The 23,007-nt window shown below is 39.3% G+C and overlaps 1 long non-coding RNA gene across 1 annotated transcript; it reads right to left on the reverse strand.

The window, feature by feature from the left end:
- Window positions 1–4,099: 4,099 nt before the first annotated feature.
- LOC309647489 lies at window positions 4,100–23,007 on the reverse strand. The gene is made up of 2 exons (XR_014256079.1): window positions 21,495–23,007; window positions 4,100–21,159 (listed from the first exon to the last, which is right to left on the reverse strand). It is a non-coding gene; the product is annotated as an uncharacterized lncRNA (long non-coding RNA).

Genomic DNA, 23,007 nt, shown 5'->3' on the forward strand with positions numbered 1-23,007 from the left:
CAGAAATGTGGTCAAAGATTAAATAAAAAGATGTTCATGGTAGTACTATCATAGCAAAAGCTGTCCAAAAATGAGAAAATGACTAATTAAATTATGGTAGATGCATAATGGAATACCAGTCATTGTTTAAAAGTATAATCATAGATGTACTTCTTTTGACAAAGAATGACAGTCACAATATATTATTTAGTAAAAGTAAGTATATAGAAATGAAAATAGAGTAAAAATCTCAACTATACAAAGATATTCACACAGAGAAATGACTACTAAGTGCCACCCTAACATATTAAGAGTGCTTATCTCTTGGTTGACAGGAGTATAGGTTAGAATGCAGATTCCACTCCTGTATAAAGGCCCAAAACTGAGCATAAACAGTTTTTAGCTGATACAGTGGCTTCACACTTCAGGGACTCGAGCTCCTTCTATCTCGTTTGTTTAATATACCTACAATAGTTCACATCTTCTTAATGTGAATGAAGAGTGTTGCCTTCATTCACAACAAAAAAAGTTCAGCCTTGCATTTACATTCCAGATAGCAGGAAGGAAGGAAGACAGATCATGATGGCCACCCTTCTTATCTTTAAGGGTACAACTCGAAAACTCCATAGATAACATCCACTCATATACCATGGGCCAGAGCTTAAACACATGGCCACATGCAGGTATAAGTGAGGCTGAAAAATGAAGTCATAAGTTGGATGATTTTGTGATTAACCAAAAAGTCTATTACTGTGTAAAAAGGAATAACAGAATATTAGGAGACCATTTCTGCCACAGTCTACCTCTTTGGCCACCTCAAGACCTATGTGTTCTTTTCCTCACATACATAGAACACTTTCACCCACTTCTCAAAAGAGACAACCCCAAAATTTCATCTAGTTGTTAAATGTAGCATAAAGTCTAGGAATTCTGGGAGAGCTCAGTCCTCTCCATCAGACTGAGGTTCTACAAAATCAAAGACAAGTTATCTTCCTCCTCCACCTAACACACATAATATACAATGGTTGGATAGAAACGGGGCAGCTGCATCAAAAATTCCCATTCATACAGTTGCTCCCAATAAAATAAAACTTACCAAAACATGTACACAATCTGTATGCTGAAAATTAAAATGCTCATGACAGATATCAAAGGAGACAAAGAAATGGAGAGATAGACTGTATTCATGGACTGAAAGACTCAACACAATAAAGATGTCAATTCACCCCAAATTGATTTATAAGCTTAATGCTCCTATCAAAATCTCAGCAAGGGAATTTTGTCTATGTTTTTGCAGACAGAGACAAACTTACTTATTCTAAAATTTGTATGGAAAGGCACAGGTGCTAGAATAGCTAATACGTTCTTGAAAAATAAGAATAAAATGGGAAGAATCACTCTATCCAATATCATGGCTTACAATATAGCTATACAATCAAGACAGTTTGGTATTGGCAGAGAGATAGACACATAGACCAAAATAAAAAAATAGAGAAATTATAAATAGACTCACAGATATTCCCAACTGATTTTTGACAAAGACACAAAAGCAATTCAATGGAAGAAGGCTAGCCTTTTAACAAAATTATGGTAGCACAATTTGACATCCATAGACAAAGAAAAAGAATGAACTCGACCTAAACCTTACACATTACTAAAATTAACTCAAAAGGGATCCCAGATTAAATGTATAATATAAAACTGTAAAACTTTAGAAAAAACATAGGATAAAATCTTCAGGATCTAGGTCTAGTCAAAGAATTCTTAAACTTAACACCAAGCCATGATCCCTGAAAGGAAAAATTTATGTTACACCTCATCAAAATTGAAAACTTTTGCTCTGTGAAAGTCCCTGTTAAGAAGATAAAAAAGACAAGCTGCAAATTGGGAGAAAATATTTGCAAAACAGAAATCCTACAAAGAACTAGTATCTAAAATACACAAGGAACTCTCAAAACTCAACAGTAAAAAAAACAATCCAATCAAAAAATGAGCTAAAGACGAACAAACATTTCATGGAAGAGAAAATATTTGTGGGAAAGAAACACATGAAAAGAAGTTCAACATCATTAGCCATTAGGGAAGTGCAAATTAAAACCACAATGAGGTATCACTACTGCGATATTGTGATTTATGGGAAAAATATATATTTGATCTTCATTCACAGTTCCTGGCTCACAGCTTACAAAATCCTTGAAATCTCCCCAGCGATCAGAGCAATGGAATAATTGTTGGTCTCTTGTCCTCAGTTCCCCACCCAAAGGTGGGGGGCTGGTTGCAGGAGAATCAACCATGTGATTAGAGGGTTGGCAATTTCAGTCTCACCCCTGATTCCCAGGTAGGGGAGAGGGGCTGGAGGTTGTATCAATTGCGTTGATCAATAACTTGATCAGGGCTTCCCTGGTGGTGCAGTGGTTGAGAATCTGCCTGCCAATGTGGGGGACACGGGTTCGAGCCCTGGTCTGGGAAGATCCCACATGCCACGGAGCAACTGGGCCCGTGAGCCACAATTACTGAGCCTGCGCGTCTGGAGCCTGTGCTCCGCAACAAGAGAGGCCGCGATGGTGAGAGGCCCGCGCACCGCGATGAAGACTGGTCCCCACTTGCCGCAACTAGAGAGAGCCCTGGCACGGAGACGAAGACTCAACACAGTCATAAATAAATAAATAAATAAATAAATAGAAGAACGTGAATTTCTAAAAAAAAAAAAAACTTGATCAACCATGACTACCTAACGAAGCCTCCATAAAAACCCAAAAGGACAGCTTTTTGGCCCTTTTTAGAGAGCTTCTACACAGCGGAACCAGAATTATTCTGAGTGTCACACGTTCCACGAGGACAGAGGCTCCTTATTTTGAGACCTCACCCTATGAATCTCTTCGTCTGGCTGCTGATTCCTGTCCTTTAATATCTTTTTATAAAAAATCAGTAATCTAGTGAGTAAATAGGTTTTACAGAGTTCTGTGAGCCATTCTAGCAAATTAATCAAACCTAAAGGGGGGTCATAGGAACCTCTGATTTACTGCCAGAAATAGAGGTAACAACCTGGACTTGTGGCTGGTGTCTGAAGTAGAGGGCGGCCTTGTGGGACTGAGCCCTTTTCCTGTGGAATCTGATTCTATCTCTGGTAGATAGCTTCAGAATTGAGTTGAATTCTTGGACACCAGCAGGGTGTTGGTGTGGGGAAGCCTCCACATACTTTAAAATTGGGTTTAGGAACCCTTTTCCAGTACTACATGCTTATCAGAATGTCTAAAATAAAAAATAATGACAACCCTACATGCTGAAGAGGAGGTGGAAAAACTGGACTATTCACACGTTGCTAGCAGAAATATAAAATGGTATAACTGTTCCGAAAAATGGTCTGGCAGTTTCTTACAAAACTACATTTGCAATGCAACTACCACATGACCCAGCAATTGGGCATTTATCCCAGAGAAATGAAAACTTAAGCTCATACATATTTGTAGAAACTTTACTAATAATAGCCAAAAACTGGAATCAGCCCAGGTGTCCTTCAACTGGTGAATGGTTAAACAAACTGTGGTACATCCACACCAGGGACTACTACTCAGCAATGAAAAGGAACATCACTGCTACATGCAACGACTCTACTGGATCTTCAGAGCATTATGTTGAGTGAATAAAGTCAATCCTAAAAGGTTACATACTGTATGATTTCACTTATACAACATTCTTAAAATGACAAAAAAATAGAAATGAAGACCAGATTAGTGGTTGCCAGGGGTTAGGGATGGTATTTTTAGTGTTTATGGCAACTCTATTCATAATAGCCAAAACCTGAAAACAACCCAAATGTCTATCAACAGGAGAATGAATGAACAAATTGAGGTATATCCATACAATAGAATACTACTTCACAATTTAAAAAGGACTAAAATACACACAACAACATAGGTGGACTTCAAAAACATTGTTAAGTGAAAGAAGTCACACATCTATTTCTATGAAATGGAAACCAGGTTCCTTTTACATGAAATCCAAATAGAGGCAAAATTAATCTACAGAAGTAGGCGTGGAGGTGGGAGCGGAAAGAGGCAGAAAGGGGCATGTGGGAACTTTCTGGAATTACTAGAATTATATCTTCTTCTGGTAGTGGTTACAAAAGTCTATACAATTGTCAAGACTCATTGAACTGGACACTTAGAATCTACTTATATCATGTTATTTTATATCATAATATTTATATCATGCTATTTTATATCAATATTTATATCATGCTAATTATATCATGCTACTTATATCATGTTAATTATAAATCTATTTTTTTTTTAATGTAACTGATTGTGAGGTTAAATTGAGAGCCAATCTCCATATGACTTCACTCTGGTACCTCCACGGTCTAGGATTGTTGCCTTCCTGAGTCTCCAGCTGGATTCAGATAACTCCATGTACATCTCACAGCCCTTGAGTTATTCATTCATTCAGTAAACATTTCTTGAATCCCTATTATGTGCCAGGAACATTCTGTAGGCACATTCTTCTCTCTTCCAACATCTCAAGGTTGGTGGAATCTGGGAAGAGAACTAGTTTGGGAACAGTGCCCTGATGGTCCTGACCCACGTCATCCTCCTGAGCCTGGAAAGAAAGACTGCAGTCTTCTAAAGAGCAGAGAGGCCCAACAGACATGCGTTGCTTCATGTCCTTTTATTGTGACTGGTGACTAACTAGACACATGCCATTAAATATATTACCACCTTCTGTAGCATATGCAACGGCTGAGCACATCCACGAGCCCTGTGGGCTGCTTAAGAACAGCAGAAATTCCCCACAGGACTCCGGAGCAGAAGAATGTCAAAGATGCCAGGTCCTACCTTAGAAAGACAGATGAAGTTTTCAGAGCTTCTTTGCCTCTCCCCCTCTCTTCTCCTTTTGTTTTCCTTTGTTTTCTTTTGCTTTTTCATCCTTTCCAAAACAAGTCTACTCTTGCCTCTCATTTCCCATCTTGTTTTTAAAATAATTTGAATATCATAAAATAAAATCATATTTAAAGTTGTAAATGTCCTTTACAGGGTCTTACTCCTCTAAAAGGAGGCCCTGATAGAGTAACACATTTTCATAATAAATAAAACTACATAGGGAGGATCCCAACATGAAAAGAAAGCATAAAATACAAATTTTGAAAAAAGAAGACAAATCAGGGCAAGTATAGTTGAGAAGAAATAGTGACCTTCTATCAAAGCTTAAAATGAGAAGCTAAAAAGGGTAAAGCTTTTAATATCATTATGAACAATGTCATACGCTGGAGCTGTAGCAAGAGTGATTCATTCCCCTAGTGTGGAATAATTCTGAGTTTTAAAAGCAGAGATAATGTTTAACAACAACAAAAACAATGAAAAATATGAGCCTAATACTATCAGTAATTTCAAAGGGTAGATGTGAAATCAGGTATAATTAAAGTTTCAGGAAACATAAGATGCCAAGACATAATTATAAGCAGTAGTTTCTTAATACTTGGCTTATTCACATATTTGGGAGGTAAGCATTCCCATAGAACATGGCACAAGGTCTTAATAACTTGCCTCGATGATTAGACAGTAACTGAATCATGGATAGAACCTAGGTTTTCTAGTCTTGGTGTCATGGCCTGGCTCCAGACTAGAGAAATATACCTTGTCCTTTTAAGACTCAACTTTGCATCTAGAGTTCTCTAAATGATTTCATGGATCACCTCTAGCCAACAGCAGCTTAAATAGCACTTCCCATTGTATCAAGCTAGCAGCTTTTCTAAGCAATATCTTTGTTACTCACTTCTCATTTGACTCAAAGGAGATCATTTAATATCTAATTTTTAAAATAATTTTGTGCTGTTAGGATCCAAGCCATGAATTCAAAAAGGATAAATCAACATATTATTTTTTAAAGAAAAAAATCAGGAGCTTATGTTTTAATATGTAAAATACAATAAAGCCATTCTCAGATCATAATATCAGTATTGATTTTTGGATTAGTTGTTGTAGATAATCATCCAAAGAGCTCAGAGACCCCCAGATCATTCTACAGGAGGCAAACTATCAGTTTCTTTAGAAATCTCTCGTTCATGCCCAGAAGGAGACCATGCCCTAACTAGGGACAGAAAGCTTGCCTTAATAAACTCAATATTTCACAGAAGCCAAAGATGGGATTATTTAATTTAATAGGAAACAAGCATTACAAGAACATAGGAAAGTAGCACAACCTGCGGTACTGATTGGGTTACCACTCATTTTACTAAACAGAATTCTGGCCCAGTAGTGCCAGCCTGAAACAATAGTGGCATAATTTTGAAACTGATGCCTTGGAAGACACCACTGCATAGGAAGTCTCACTCAGGTTAATTTAATCTCTCCCTAAGATTTCTTATTTTTCTCTCTTATCTGTAAACACAGTAAGTAATAAGAATGATCATCCAGAAGTAGGTTTACTAGCATTTGTAAGAAAACCACGTAGGATTTCCCTGGTGGTCCAGTGATTGGGACTCCATGCTTCCACTTCAGGGGGCACGGGTTTGATCCCTGGTTGGGGAAGTTCCACATATCGCGCAGTGCAGCAAAAAAAAAAAAAAAGAAAGAAAGAAAGAAAAAGAATTCCACGTAATTTACACAACGTATATAAATCTATCAAAGTTGTTGATGTGGGTAATTCTGCAAGAAAGGAAGGAGTTATAATAATACCAAGGAGTCACTGGTATAGATGTTAATCAGGTCAACACTATCCCATTCTGCTTTAAGAGTGAATAATCTATTTCTTACTGATTACTGGGAGATAATCTACTTTAAAAGTCCACACTTTGTAAAATTGTAATCTAAACCGAAAAATATGGACACATAGAAACGGCCAGAAACAGTGCTATTTCACATCGATAATTTCAGGAAAATGGGCATACTTCAGCTTTGCTAGTAAAATCGCATCAAGATTCTACAAGGCAGAAGACAGTAGTAGAATAACAACATTACTAGGCAGAGGAGGGCCACGGTAACACTTACGTATAAGATGTTTTCCAAGAAGAGCAATACCCTCTTCAAGAATTTTCCTGGATTAACTCTAGGTCAGGTTGATTTTTCTAGCATCCCATCAACATTTATATATTGGTCTAGAAAAGTTGTGATCAAGGCAAAATATCTAAATATATGCTATATTTCTTTCTAATGGAAAAGGCAAAGTTCGATATAAGAGAGACCAGACTTTGAATCCTGGTTTAACTCTAATAAGCTGTATGATATTGAACAACTGACTTTTCCCGTCTGTAAACAGGGATAGTACCTGTTTCAGGGGCTTGTTGTATGGCTTTTTTTTTTTTTGGAATAACATTTTCATGTTATTATTATTCATAAGCCAGTGGTTGGTAGAGAGTGGATACGTTATAAATAGTAGTTCCCTGTCTTTTCCCCTCATGCTGAGAATCAAGGTTTCTATAACTTTTCTGATAACTCCACAACTTAAAGAATTCTACATACAATGGACACTCAATAATTGCTGAGTGACGACATCAAAATATCTCAGCAGGACTGAATATGTGGGTTTTAGCCACTGCTACCTCCCTGTAAACCGGAATTCTACAGTGTGATTACAACTATAGATACACAAAAAGGGTTAATGATCAATTAAAAAGCAATACAGGGCTTCCCTGGTGGCGCACTGGTTAAGAATCCGCCTGCCGATGCAGGGGACGCGGGTTCGAGCCCTGGTCTGGGAAGATCCCACATGCCGTGGAGCAACTAGGCCCGTGAGCCGCAACTACTGAGCCTGAGCTCTAGAGCCTGTGAGCCACAACTACTGAAGCCTGCATGCCTAGAGCCCGTGCTCCACAACAAGAGAAGCCACCGCAATGAGAAGCCCGCGCACCACAACGAAGAGCAGCCCCCGCTCGCCGCAACTAGAGAACGCCCGCGCGCAGCAACGAAGACCCAACGCAGCCAAAAATAAAATAAATAAATAAATTTTTTAAAAAAAGCAATAGATATCTATGGCTTATATTGAAACAAATTTTAATGGTTCTAGAAAAAAATTTTTGAATTGGTTATGTAAGATCAAGAGCTCTCCCTCCTCCCCTCATACCTAAGTTAAATAATGCCCAAATATATAAACATATAGTAGACTAACAATACAATTCAATATTGATTTGTTTGTTCAAAACACATAAAAAGCAAACCTTACAGAGAGCATTACGATGTTAATAGTTTGCCTAATCACATCATTTGGCATACAACATTTTATTTTAAAATGAGTATAAAAAAATCAATATTCTCTCCCTGCACTATCTGTATGCTGCCTCCACACAACGCACTAAATTTTCCAACAGTAATTTCAAATCAAAATTGCATCAAAGAGCCACCTACATTGGCTTCATTCAGACTTGTCATAAGATTATTCTTACAATACAAACTACATTTGCATACATTAAAATACAGCAGAAAAGGTAGCCACTCTGCATGCCAAATAGTTGTTTTTCCTAAACTTAAATATCTCAGGTGGCTCTCTTTTATTCCCCAAGCCCCTAAGGTTATTTTTCTACATTAAAAATTGCCTGCATCCCAGGCAATTATTTGCAAAAACGCGAATCAACAATACCTTTGCTTATTCACGATATTGTCTTTATCTGTTTTCAAGCTGCAAGGCTGCCATGAAAGTTGAATCTTTACAAGTTCATGTTCTCCTGCTGTTTCCCTCTCACCTCAAGTCAGCCTCCTCTGTTGCAAAGGGCATGGGCTAATGATCCCAGTCACAGGTGAGTAATATAGAAGAAAAAATGAAAAGGCTATAATCACATTAATGAAACGAAGAAGGGAGGTTTCAGGCAGAAAGTCTTCAAGGTTTTGAGTAGTGCCCCACTGTCATTCACACTACCTCTTCTACCTACTCCTAATCAATACCAGTCTCCTACCTACAGCCTGGTTGATCCAGGGCCACAAGCTTGTAGATGTTCATACGTGGAAATTGTTATTCATTAAATACACAGTTCTATTTTAAACCACACCTCTGATTGCAGGCAGGTGTTTGCCTGAAGGTAGGTCATTGAAAGTCAATGCAAATGAAGGCAGTTCCACAGCAGGGAGAAAATTAACTTGGGGAACTTTGTGGGCATAGGTCTTTCTCAAAGCAGCACCGATGGTGCTCTTTAAGATGTAGCCCCATCACCCAGGTGCTGAGCCAAAGCCTCCAGACTGATTACTGAGAGTGAAGGCTCTCCCAGTAGACGGCTCCCATGGTGATTTCCACTGACTCTGGGCTGCCATCGCTGTAAACGAAAATAAGAAGGGTTACAGTGAGAGACACAGGATACCCTGTACAGTATGGTAATTACCTTGCTAGTCACTCTTCTACTTTGAGTAACATTCACTAGAAACTGTCAAACACAAATCACATTAGAGGAGCCACTACCCCTAACTAACCCTATCTTACGAGCTCTTGAAAGTCATAGAGAATATAGAGTTGAATGCTTGAGTCTCTGGGGAACCTGAGTCTTAAGTTCCATAGAGAATGCAACCTCCTTTCTCTAGTCTCGGGGGCTTCCAGCTCAGATGAAGACATCACTCTTGCTCCCAAACTCCAATTTGAAATTGGAGGCTTATAAAAAGCCACAGGGTTGGGAAGGGGTTCTCTTTGAAGATTTCTCAGCTGGCTCTAGACCACTGGATCTCAAACTTGGCTGCACATTTGGAATCACATGGGGGAGTTTTCAGAAATGCTGAGGCCTTGGGTGTGACCTTCAGAGATTCTGGTTTACTTGGTATGGATGCCTGGGCAGAGTTACTAGACAATTCAATTCTACAGAAAATTTCAAGAGCTACTGCACTAGACCAGTGGTTCTCAAAATGTAATGTACACGTGAGTCATCTAGGGGTCTTGTTAATTTGATTTGATTCCGTAAGTCTTCATTGGGGTCTTAGATATCACTTTTCTGACAAGTCCCAAATAGCTGCCAAAGCTCCTGACCTGCAGACCAAGCTTTAAGTAGCAAGGCTTTAGGGACTTCCCTGGTGGTCCAGTGGGTAAGACTCTGCACTCCCAATGCAGGGGGCCCGGGTTTGATCCCTCATTGGGGAACTAGATCCTACATGCATGCTGCAACCAAGAGTCCACATGCCACAACTAAGAAGCTTACATGCCGCAGTGGAGATCCCGCATGCCTCAACGAAGACCTGGTGCAGCCAAAATAAATAAATACATAAATAAGTACTTAAAAAAAAAAAAGTAGCAAGGCTTTAGACTAAGTTGGTAATGCAGGCAATGAGATAATAAATCCCCTTTATCAATAACCTGAATCCTTAACTTTAATCACACTAGTAACCCATTCTGGTGAATGTACAATGACATATGCAAATGATATGTATTTACACTTGCTTGTAGTTGAAGAAGATACTGTACTATAACAGCCAGCCACTAAATCTGGAACTGGGGTATCATCTGACAGTGAATGTGATTCTGTTCTATATTCAATTTAACACAAAAATATTTGTTTTGATATCAGGCAGATGTTTTGGTCTACTACACCAAAAATTCAGGCTGAATCTTAAAAAAATAAGTGCTACTGAGAGTAGTCATACATGCAAAGGTATTAATTAGGTGGTAATATATCCATTATAGTATCTTTTGAATTCCTAATATTGTGTTTATATAAATGACAAGTTCAATAGAATCACCAAATCTATCTTATTTTTAATCCTCATTACTTTATCCCCACATCCCAAGATTGGAAGCAGGTTTTTCAATGACATTGCCTATCAGATTCTAATAATCTCTCCCATCTTAATGCTAAAATACATCTAGAGTATTTTAGATCTATTAAAAAATAAAGTACTTTTAAGAACATAAAAATTCACACCACAACTAAGACCTAAAAGTGACAGTTTATACTAGTAATTGGGGATATTTTTCTCCTAAAAGGTCAAAGGAGTTGGATTAAGAATAATAAATAGAGGACTACCATGCTTCACCTCAATAATGATAGCTTACTATGTGTCATATGCTTGTTTTAAACACTATATATCTATATATCTACCTGTTTAGATAGATAGAGACAGAAAGATAGAGATATATGAGTGTGTGTGTATGTGTGTATTTACACTCATTTAACCCTCAAAGGAATCCTACAAGATATTTTAATCCCCATTTTATATGTGAAAAAAATTGAGATATAGAGAACTTAAGTGACTTACACAAGACCAAAGAGTTAAAAGTGTTGGAGCCAGACTGGGATTGACACATATACACTAATATGTATAAAATAGATAACTAATAAGAACCTGCTGTATAAAAAAATAAATAAAATTCAAAAAAAAAATGTTGGAGCCAGAATTCAAATACATATTTTCAGGATTTAGATCTCTGCTTGTACCCACTCTGTTATAATGCCTTTCAAGAAAGAGAGCAAACCTCTTCATCTGAAAGGTTGGAAGCTACGCTGACCATTCCTCCACCCTCAACTCCTTGCTCAGCAAAGCAATTTCCGTAATTCTGAGGACTTGTCCCTCTAGGTACAAGTGATGCTTTTTGAGATAATCAAATGGCTTACTTGCTTCCCCACCTCCAGTTTTTCTAATTCCTTTGCAAAACTTCGATTCCAGGTGAATTAGAATCAGAGAGAATTTAGTTGGCCACAGGATTTCTAAAACAATTAATATCAGCAGTTCCCAGGTAGAGTGGGAGTGAGGAGAAGGGTGGCACTTGGGTGCTGAAAAGCAGAAAGACTGGAATGGTTGCTCTGAGGGATTCCTAATCCAAGGAATGAGGATAAAAACAGGATACTTGGTGTTGCCAAATGATGGAAATGGTAGAAACCTCTGATTATTGAGGGGCTTAGTTTTCTCTGGAGCCTCTGGTGACTGTAGAACTTTCAGCAGCTAAAGTCCAGATTGATTTTTGTGGTCTGGATATACTGCTGAGTAAAAAAATAGCAGAGAGAGACACCAAGGTAATGGCTGCTGTCAGAAAGAATTCTAAGACATGCTTAGAAAATTAAGCTTAACAGTTTGAGGTCCCATCCTGGTGTCTAGGTACTGAAAGTTATCAGAATCAAAGATTAGTGCTATGCCGACTGAAATCAGGAATCAGTCATTGCTGATAAGAACTCATTGTAACCGAGAAATAGAAAAGAGCATTCTCATGTTAAAAGTTTATTTTAGGAGCTAGTGATAAAGATGATTCTAAATGGCAAAACACTAGACGCTTGATAATTAAGGACAGAAATAGGAGATGCTCATTATCATTGCTAGTTTTAAAAAAATTATTTATTTATTATTTATTTTTCGCTGTGTTGGGTCTTCGTTTCTGTGCGAGGGCTTTCTCTAGTTTCGGTAAGCGGGGGCCACTCTTCATCGCGATGCGCGGGCCTCTTACTATCGCGGCCTCTCTTGTTGCGGAGCACAGGCTCCAGACGCGCAGGCTCAGTAGTTGTGGCTCACGGGCCTAGTTGCTCCGCGGCATGTGGGATCTTCCCAGACCAGGGCTCGAACCCGTGTCCCCTGCATTGGCAGGCAGATTCTCAACCACTGCACCACCAGGGAAGCCTATCATTGCTATTTTTAACAGTGTTCTGGAAATCTTGGCCAATGCAAAAAGACAAGATATATATATACATATTGCAAAGGAAAAGAATAAGAAAGAGAAAACTGTCCTTGTTTGAAGATGACAAGGTGATCAGAAGGAAGCTTTATAAATCAATAGAAAGACTATTGAATCTATTAAGAGATTTCAGTAAATTAATATATTTAACAAAATAAAATTTTATGTATTATTTACAAGCCTTAATATATAAAAATCTTTTACAAATGAATAACATATGCAAAGCATGTTAATATCATGGGCAAAGTAAATAAACATAAACAATACAATTGAGTATATAAGAATCTCCTAAGTAAAAATTGAAATGTAAGTTTAAAAATAAGAGATAGCAATACCAATTTTATAAAAGTATTTTTAAGATTTTTTAATAAATATAAAACACATAGATAATATTTTAAAAGGTAATTTGTCAAAACTCATAGAATATACAACACCAAGAGTGAACCCTAGTGTAAACTATGGACTTTGGGTGATAGCAATATGTCAATATATTGTCATAAATTTTAACCTATTTACCACTGTGGTGCAGGATGTCTATAGGGGAGGATTTGTGCGGACAAGGGGTATACGGGAACTCTGTGCTTTTGGTCACTTTCTTTAATTGAAATATAGTAGATGTTCAATATTATGTTAGCTTTAGGTATACTAATTGTGATTTGACATTTGCATACATTATGAAATGAGCACCATGATAAGTCTAGTAGTCATCTGTACTAATACAAAGTTATTACCATATTATTGACCATATTTTTTATGCTGTATATTATATCCCTGTGGCTTATTTATTTTATAACTGGAGTTTTGTACCTCTTGTCCGCTTTACCTGTTTCTGCCCTGCCCCTCTTCTGGCAACCATCCATTTGTTCTGTATATCTAGGAGTTTGTTTTCATTTTGTTTTGTTTGTTTATTCCTTATATCAATTCATGCAGAAAAAGTATTTGACAAAATTCAACATCTCTTCACGATAAAAACTCTCAGCAAACTATGAACAGAAAAGAACTTCCTTAACTTGATAGAAGACATTTACCAAAACCTACAGCCAACATCGTACTTCATGGTGAAAGACTGAATGAATACTTTCCCCTAAATTCAGGAAGAACACAACTTCAGACTTCCACCATATTTGTCAACGATGGGTACGTAATACCTTGCTACTCAAAGTGTGGTCGAAGGACCAATAGCAAGAGTAATACCTGGGAGCATGTTAGAAGAGCAGAATTTCAGGCCAGGTCTAGATCTACTGAACCAGAATCTGCAGCTTAAGGAGGTCCCCAGGTAGCCCATAGGCACATTACAGTTGGAGTAGCCCTTGTGTAGGGTACCAGAACAAAGCCTTGGTTTTCAATCTCATCTCCACTACTGTGCAGCTTTGGGCAAGTCACCTAAACTTTCTGGGTCTCTGATTCCTCAAATGTAAAATATAGAAAACTATATCTCCCTTGCCGGGTTGTTAGAAAGATAAAGATAAGTGACCTGGTAAAATCATGCTCCAAATTGTGCAAGAAGCCTGGGACATATCTGCCATTTCTTTTATAATAACCATAGCTTGCTAGTGGGTAACAAGATAAGTGCAAAGGTGTAAATAGACAGAGAGAAAACTAACGTTTCCAAAACTGATAGAGAAAAAGCAAAAACAAGAACTCAGGTCTCCTGAGTACCAGACTATCACACATTGTGTTTGACTTTGCTGGGCCCTTATCACAAAGCTCATACTCCCCCTCCCCGCAGGCTGTGTCCTGAATTGCTGAGTGATAAACTCCTGGGCATTATATCACAGTCACAGGTAGCATTGCTCTATGTGTATATAGACATAGTATTGCTGTCATTTCTAAAGGCCAAATCGAGACCTAAGTAGGACATCTCCCCCGTCAATCTGCCTTGTCTTTCCCAACTTTAAAAAAGAAAGTTCCTTATTTCAACCTTGATAGCTGCTGGTTTTCAAACTGGCCCCATACACAGAAGGCAAGGAGAGACTGAAGAAAGAGGCAGCCCACTCCAGGTTGGTAGGTGGCTGTTTAAATAGGCAAGGGAACATACTTACAAGGCTTGTCTTGGGGAGCTGCAAGATGACTAGCTGTCGCATCAACCCGCCAGCATCTTAAAAATTTATATAGAGGCCTTAACAGGGTTCAGTCATATACATAGTCCAGATGGGCTCGACAATACCTTACTCTCTCAAGGCTATGTTCCCACTGTGGGAATGGTGGGCAGAGTATACATTCCAAGGACAGGGGAGGGGGTGAGGAGTATCTTGGGTTCAGCTTGCCAGCACCCATGTCCTCTCAAGGGCCTCCTCCAACAATAGCTTTAAAAGAACAACATAAAAATATTTTATCAGAGTGAAAAATGCAAAGTGGCAAGTGGAAAAGACCCATCCTAGAACTCATTTCAGCTCTAAACAGAAACGAGAGGAACAGAAAAATGAATTCCATTGTTCGTATTGGTCAACAATGAAGAATTAATGAGCCTAAGGGTTGGAACAGGGCGTCTTACTCTTAATTCCAATATTTTAGGAAACTTACAGCCATCATGTGCTCCTTCTATCTGATTTATTACCTTCCTGCTGCTGCTATTTTAGCCAGTGTCCCCTTTTTGTCCTTAATGAGGATGTAGCACATTTGGTCACCAGTCATCTTTGCAAAAAGTTCCAGTGCCCTTATTCAATCATCCCTCACCTTTGTCCTCTTCAGCTTTGCTAAATTTTATGTTATGAACAAACCATTTTTCCTGTTGTCTTTCATTCAAACAAGATACCAAATACATCCCCTTCTCTTTGTATTTGCCTTAAATCTGTTTCATCCTTTGAGCTTCTGAAATTGGTGTTTCTAGAAAGAGCTGTATAGCTCTCATCTGCCTCTCTAACCTCATGCCCTCTTCGCCACACTGGGGGATGACCTCGTGCAGGGTCTGACACCAGATCCTGAGCAATGCCAGTAGCCACCAGGGCCCCTCATCACTGTTCAGTACTGTCGTGTTGTCCCACACCAATCCCAAACCCTGCCCATCAGACACTGCCCACAGTAACAGGAGAAGAACGAAGATACTACACTGAGTTTTCATAAAACTGCATTTACAGTAAGCCCCCTACATACAAACCTTCAAGTTGAAAAATTTCAAAGATGTGAACCTGAGTTCGCATGTCCGGTTACGTAAGTTAGTTCACGTGTCTGGAGTACATTGTCAAGGGCATGCATCCTCTACAAGTGGCTGTGTTTTGTATACTTTACTGTACAGTACTGTATAGAGTACAGTAGTACAGTATCTTTATTTCAAGCCCAGGATGTCTGAAGCAAATGTAAAAGCAGTGGTATATCGCCGATTGTGTTAGTTGGGTACCTAGGCTAACTTTGTTTGACTTACGAACAAATTGAACTTATGAACGTGCTCTCGGAACGTAACTCATTCGTATGTAGGGGACTTGCTGTATTTCCATGGAAACAGTGGCCTTGTATTCTGAGATTACGTGTTTCTCACTTCTGTTTTTTTCTTTTGTTGGAATAGTATAGTAACACTGCCCTCCTTTTTAAATGATCTTGTTTTGCAAAACTAAAATATTGCCAACCCTCTGTCAGGCTCTTCATCTTTGCCGTTGTTTCTTTTTTACTATTCTGTGAAATCTCAGAGTCTGGGTGTAGAGGTTAAGAGCACAAACCTTAACCTCTGTGGTCTGAGCTGGATTAGAATCCCTGCTCTGCTTTCTATTGATGAAGAAACCATAGACAAGTTGCTAAACCTCTCTAAGCTTTTGGTTTATTCATATTACAGTGGAGAAAACAGTACCTACGTTTCAAAAAAGAAATAAATAATATATGCCAAGTGCATAACATAGTACCTGGCACAGAGTAACAGATCAATAAATAGTAATTATGATTATTATTATGCTTCCTTGAGGGTTATTTGGCCAAACATTTAAAATAAGCTCCCATCTGTTGTCAAGGCCCCACTTTCCCTTAAGAGAGGAAGACCAACATGCCGTCAACCTCAAAATCTCACCTTTGATTGCAGGTCGGTCCTACAGGACAGGCTTTAGGATAGAAGCAGAGCCAGTGTATTAATCATATATTTTTTCTATATTTTATGACGCTTTGGCATCTTGGGGACCCTGTGGACCAGAGGAGGGACTGCTCCTCCCAGGGTTAGCTAATTCCTAGAGGTAGCAAACAATTTGCCTGGGAGTGCACCTTTGATATGCAAACCAACAGATCCAACCCTAAACACTTCTTTTAACTAAATCTCAAACACCAAACCAATATTTCCCCTGTTCTAAATCATCCCAGGCCAGGTACCAGACAACTAGAGATCATCCCTATAGCCTAGAGCCCACTGAAATTATTCAAACAAGCCAATCCTAAGGTGCTTACCCCGCCCTGCCTTGCCTTTCCCACAGAAACCAAAATAAAGGCATGTGGTCATGCTTTCCCCTCACCCCTCTGCCTCCTGACTGACCCAGGTGCTTCCCCATGTGGCCCTGTATGCCATGCTTCCTGTTTCTAGGCAACTGGAAGTAAAAGCTTCTTCCTTCATGGCAGTTGTCTCCTGATCTGTTGGCTTCATCACATCTGATTAAATCAAATTCAGGGTACATTTTAATGTAGTCAGCAAATCGGACCTGTCTCAGATGATTTTTTTGGCTGAATACCCCCTTAAACTTAAATATACCAAAATGTCACCATCAGTGTAAATATATTCCTCAATGATAAACACCTCCCCACCTCCACTCCAAATCCACATGGTACTAGATGTGAATATCCAGAATGACTAGAGAATACTTGGTTTCCTAAGGGTAACTTCCAAGATGTAGTATCATCCACATGGAAAGTCGGGCCAGGTCCAGACCCACCTCTGAATTGCAATGACAGGGTATTCACTTCAGAGAATTTTTGAAGAACAGGTTTCAATTATCTTACAATTGTCCTTTATTTTCTTGGACTCAATGGCAATGCAGAACAAGCGGCCTACAAAGAATTAAGAAACTTAGCCACTGTTTTAAATAGAAGCTAAAATGGGGCAAAAATGGTGTTTTGCTTGTTTCCTGGGAAGAAACTCGTTTCTTATTTATTTACTTTCTATACTTTGATGGTGTTAAAGGTCCCTTTCAGATCTTAAGTTATATGATTTTATGACTATTACCATCATTTTATTTTCTCACCATTTTGGATCTAGTTCACCGAGATATCACCAAGAGGTATGAACTGTTATTGTTAACAGGTAAAACTGAGCACAATATGTATATTTGTTCCATATAAGAAATAACTCTGTGAAAAAGTTCAAAAACGTAGGGCCGAGTTTCTTCCTATACCACTGACTCCCCTAGAAAAAGTCTTTTGGCCAAAATGAAAGTTCTTCGTGATCACCTAAGAAATTGCTCACCTTCCTGAGTCTCTAATCCCCCACCCATCACAGCCATTGAGGGTGGTAAATGGAGCACAGAATCTTAGTGGCTCTGAATCTCTCATGTTCTTGATCCATTCTGGACATTGACCAGAATAACCTGCTAGGAGACACCAATAAAAAACTGCCTTGACAAACCCTTTGCCTTTCCCTTCATTTGTAATTGAGGTGGAGCTTGTCAATAAAGCTGTCCAAAGATCCTTCACCACAATATTCTTAGACAAGTATTTACATTCTTTCCTCCTCCCCCATCAAAAGCAAGACCATTTTTGTTACCTTAAAGAAATGAACAGGAGTAGAAGGCCATTGGAAGCAGACCTTAGCTTTTCTATCCTGGTAGGACTTTGAAAGATACCCAGTCTCACAGAAATACATCCTGGACAATGCAAACATGCCCCACTTTTTCCTCCTGCTGTAGCTCTTGTGATGTGGTCTACAGGAATTTCTAAAATGGGGTCCTGAAGTCCTTTTGCTGGGCAAAATGTCTGTTGGGCATTCCGTGCCTTTTTTCTTTCTCTTTTTTTGGTAACAAATGAAATAAGAAATGACTGCACTCGGGCCCAGTTTTCTTCGCAAACATCCATTGCTCTTATTGGTTCCCTATGCTTGTGTTGACATTTATGAAAATGAGCCTTTGTAGACTCCTGTTAAAAATAAGTAAAGTAGGGGCTTCCCTGGTGGCACAGTGGTTGAGAATCTGCCTGCTAATGCAGGGGACACGGGTTCGAGCCCTGGTCTGGGAAGATCCCACATGCCGCGGAGCAACTAGGCCCGTGAGCCACAACTACTGAGCCTGCGCGCCTAGAGCCCGTGCTCCGCAACAAGAGAGGCCGCAACAGTGAGAGGCCCGCGCACCGCGATGAAGAGTGGCCCCCGCTTGCCGCAACTAGAGAAAGCCCTCACAGAAACGAAGACCCAACATAGCCAAAAATAAATAAAAAAATAAAAAATAAATAAAAATAAGTAAAGTGAAACAGCTACACAACCACACCCCTTGTCTTCATCTTGTCAGTCACTCTCACCGTCTCCCACTGCACACACAGTCACCAAATACTCAAGTAGTTCTTCTCTCTCCTTGTAATATTTACTTTATTTAACCTCAAAACGTATGCAAATAAAGATTAATTGTGCCCAGACTATGTAGATCATTTTTTAATTAGCAGAGTTCACTGTACTTAGAGAATATGGTGATTAAATAGGACAGCGAAATGGCTAATCCATCATAAAATTTATAAGTTCCTCACCCCCCAAAATTTCAACTTAAGATGCTTTTATTCATCTGAAGAGTTCAGCCCTGCAGTAAAGAAGGCAACTAATGTGAGCTAAAGCCCCATATTTGCATTAGCATCGGTCAATAGAAGAAAACAACATAACCTATTTTTAATTACATTCAAGGTGTTCGTCTTATTAACCTGAAAATTAAACATGCAAAAATGAATTCCACTGGTGAAATATTACTTTCTAGCATATTAGAAAAAGAAATAAAATCACTCTGGATATAAAGCAATGTGTGGCGAACCCTTCTTACAAACTCTTGCGTGGTGGTTTCCCGGGAAACCAAAACTCTGCAGACGTACAAACTAAAATGCAGATGTGTGCATTTCAGAGAACTAAATCCGGTTTTTATTCCTAATGAAGCCAATTCATTTTCTGAGTTTACACAAAATGCCATGTCCCTCTAAATTGGAATAAAAATCTGGTCTCCTAAGCATGAACAATAATGTTGTTTGAAAATTAACATTTATTCAATCAAATTTGATTTTTAAACCCATATAATATATGATCTCCATAGACTGGCAACTAGTAAACCACTAGGTAACCTTGTTCTTTGGTATCTCACCAGGGGCCCTGCTGAATCATCGCCTTACAGGTTGTGTGCCAACTCTGGAACAAACACAAATGTATATTTCCTTTCCAAATGCCCCACTTCTGCCAGGAAGCTAACAGATGCACCAACAAATGTTGCAAGTCTGCCTATTAAACGGGGAGCTCATTGAATTTCTATTGCATTTCTCCAGCACAAGTGCATTTGGGGCAAAGAAAGAAATTAAAATGAAGTCAGGTGTCATTCAAGAAAATTACAGTCCCACGGAGGATAGTTTTGAGTTGCAGCTTTGAGTCGCCATGCTGTGCGTTTCACAGCTGCCTGCAGTTCTCGTCATTAATAATCAGTAAATAAGATCTGCAGGTGGGCCTGGAAGGCACCCCAAGCCAAGAAGACGGTAGTTAGGGCTTCTGTCTCTAAGATGGGTGGCCAGGCTCATTTGCACTACCCAGCTTATGTTTCCACACAAAAGTGCAACCCTACTTAGCATAGCTTCAGGGAAGCTGCCACAATATAGGGAATGCTAATTACTGTAACCAACTGGCAACGATGCATCCAAAATTAAATGGCCTGTGACTGAGCAGATGAACAATTTTTATGGCCCAAAGATCAGGGAACAGGGATAGTTTGTTAAGTTAACTGACAGCCTCTTTGGTCTAAGTAGGTGAGTTGAAGTCATTTGAAAGCCGTGTTTGCATGCAGTTACACACCAGAGTCTCGCCTGTGTAAGTACAGTTCCCCCTGCAGTTTTATGTGGGAGTATGGCTACAGTTAGTACATAAAATTCGAAAAGTTTCCCAGTTCAGTTCATAAATGACCAGGAGATGCTATTCTGAATCCCTACGGGATTGATTTTTCCACACACAAAGGTTTGATCATCTTTAACTTCACCTGAAACGAATTCAAATAGTTGCATAGAGAGGTTTTTAGTAAACCTATAGAACCCTGCATGAACAAAAGCTTTTAACTTCTAATTTCCAACATTGATCACACTTAGAAACTAAGCCGTTTCACTCGCATATCACAAGTTGCTGTCATTATAAGTTCATTCCCAACTGTTAATGCAAATCTAAAAGTCTTCCTGAAAAACAAATAATACAGAGATGAGAGCATACATAGCCTCTAAAATTTCCAAAGCATTCCTTTTAGTAAACACTTTTCATGTCACAATTTAAGCCATTATTTCTGCCTCTTCTGCTACAGGATTTCTCAGCTTCATCACCACTGACATTTTGAACTGGATAATTATTTGTTCCTTGAGGTGGGAGAGTAGGGGGCAGAGGGAATGGTGCTGGAAGGACTGTCCCGTGCCTTGTAAGATGTTTATCAGCATCCCCAACTTCTACCCACTAGATACCAGTAGCAACACCTCCCCCCAAGTTGTGACAATCAAAAATACCTTCTGGGGGCTTCCCTGGTGGCACAGTGGTTGAGAATCCGCCTGCTAATGCAGGGGACACGGGTTCGGGCCCTGATCTGGGAAGATCCCACATGCCGCGGAGCAACTGGGCCCGTGAGCCACAACTACTGAGCCTGCGCGTCTGGAGCCTGTGCTCCGCAACAAGAGAGGCCGCGACAGTGAGAGGCCCACGCACCGCGAGTGGCCCCCGCTTGCCGCAACTAGAGAAAGCCCTCGCACAGAAACGAAGACCCAACACAGCCAAAAATAAATAAATAAATAAATAAAAATAAATAATAAAAATAAATAATAAAAAAAAGTATAAAAAAAATTACCTTCTGGCACTGTCAAATAAACTCTGGAGAATAAAATCTTCCCCCCAGTTGAAAATCACTGGCCAAGAGTTTAACAAATATTTACTGCATCATTATACCAGACTCTGTGCAAGGTGAGGGATGGGGTTAGGGTGAGGCTGAGAAATAACCTGTGTCAAATCATAACACAGTTGAGACCTGGAGGAGAGGGTAGTTCAACGAGAGAGACAGGCACATGAACAGAACGTTTCAACAATATACGATAAAGCATAACTTAGCGTACGGGGTGCTCTGGGAGTAGAGGAGAGGTGAATAACTCCTGAAGGTTCTGATGAGATTTCCTGGAGGAGAGTCTGAGCTGGGGCTTGAAGAATGGGTTAAAGTTGGCCAAGTGAAGAAAGATGGAAAAAGCATATTTCAGAGGGCACTGCACGGACAAAGACACAGAGGTGTGAACCAGCAGGGTATGTGTGAAGCACTGTATCAATTTCTAAGCAGTTCTATCCATGGATACTACAGTTTTTAAAAGCACATTAAAAAAAAAAAAAAAGGCACGAACACTGAGAGGTAAGAGTGGAGTATGGCATGTTTTTTGATGTTACAAGAAAGTTCTTTCTAATCATTAATTCCATAAATATTCATTTACTATCAATCGGGAATTCAAAGATATATATGAGACTCCGTGCCATCTAGATGCTCACCATTTGGTGAGATATGAGAAGTACAGGTATGACTCAGATATGTTCTAAATTGCAGACTAAAATACAACTCTCTGGGTTACTCCAGCCTCTAGAATCTTCTCTTTGTATATTGAATTTCACCAGGAAATATTAAAATTGCCAGATTTCTATGACAGCCTTATGGGAGAAGGTGAAGACATACAGCCTACAGGAAACTCACAATTTGGTGAAGAAGATAAAACTCATGAAAAGATAACGAATCACACAAATTATGAAAAATGTCAAAGAGGAGGTACAGACTCTTAGAGTAGCAGAAGAAGCAGAAATAATGGTAGCTCTCCATGGGCAGGCGAGAACTTGAGAAAGACATGGAATTTATTCTGATCTTAAAAAATGAGTAGTATTAAAATCGCAGAAAGGGGAAAACATTTTAGACAAAGGGAAAAAATGGCCACTACAGTGAAACAGATGTTGGTCCATGCCTAGCATTGTAATGATAGTGAGGAAACATACCTAGGTAGGCAAAGCAATGAGTTCCTACAGAAAGGAAGAATTAAAAGCAGACAGGAGCAAGATGTGGAGAACCTTCAAGCTAAAGAATTGGGGTATGGGATAGGCATGAGGTTAGACAGTATTTATGCCTATCATTGAAAGATGGATAGAATGATGATAATACTTAGGGGGAAATACATAGACAGTGGCAAGGAGGTGGGAAAAAGTGTATATCCAATATGGCACAAAGTTCTATTGGCGGGACTTCCCTGGTGGCACAGTGGTTAAGAATCTGCCTGCCAACGCAGGGCACACAGCTTCGAGCCCTGATCCAGGAAGATCCCACATGCCGCAGAGCGACT

This window comes from Balaenoptera physalus (genome assembly GCF_965194825.1).
Source record: "Balaenoptera physalus genome assembly, chromosome: 18".
NCBI classification, from domain to species: Eukaryota; Metazoa; Chordata; class Mammalia; order Artiodactyla; family Balaenopteridae; genus Balaenoptera; species Balaenoptera physalus.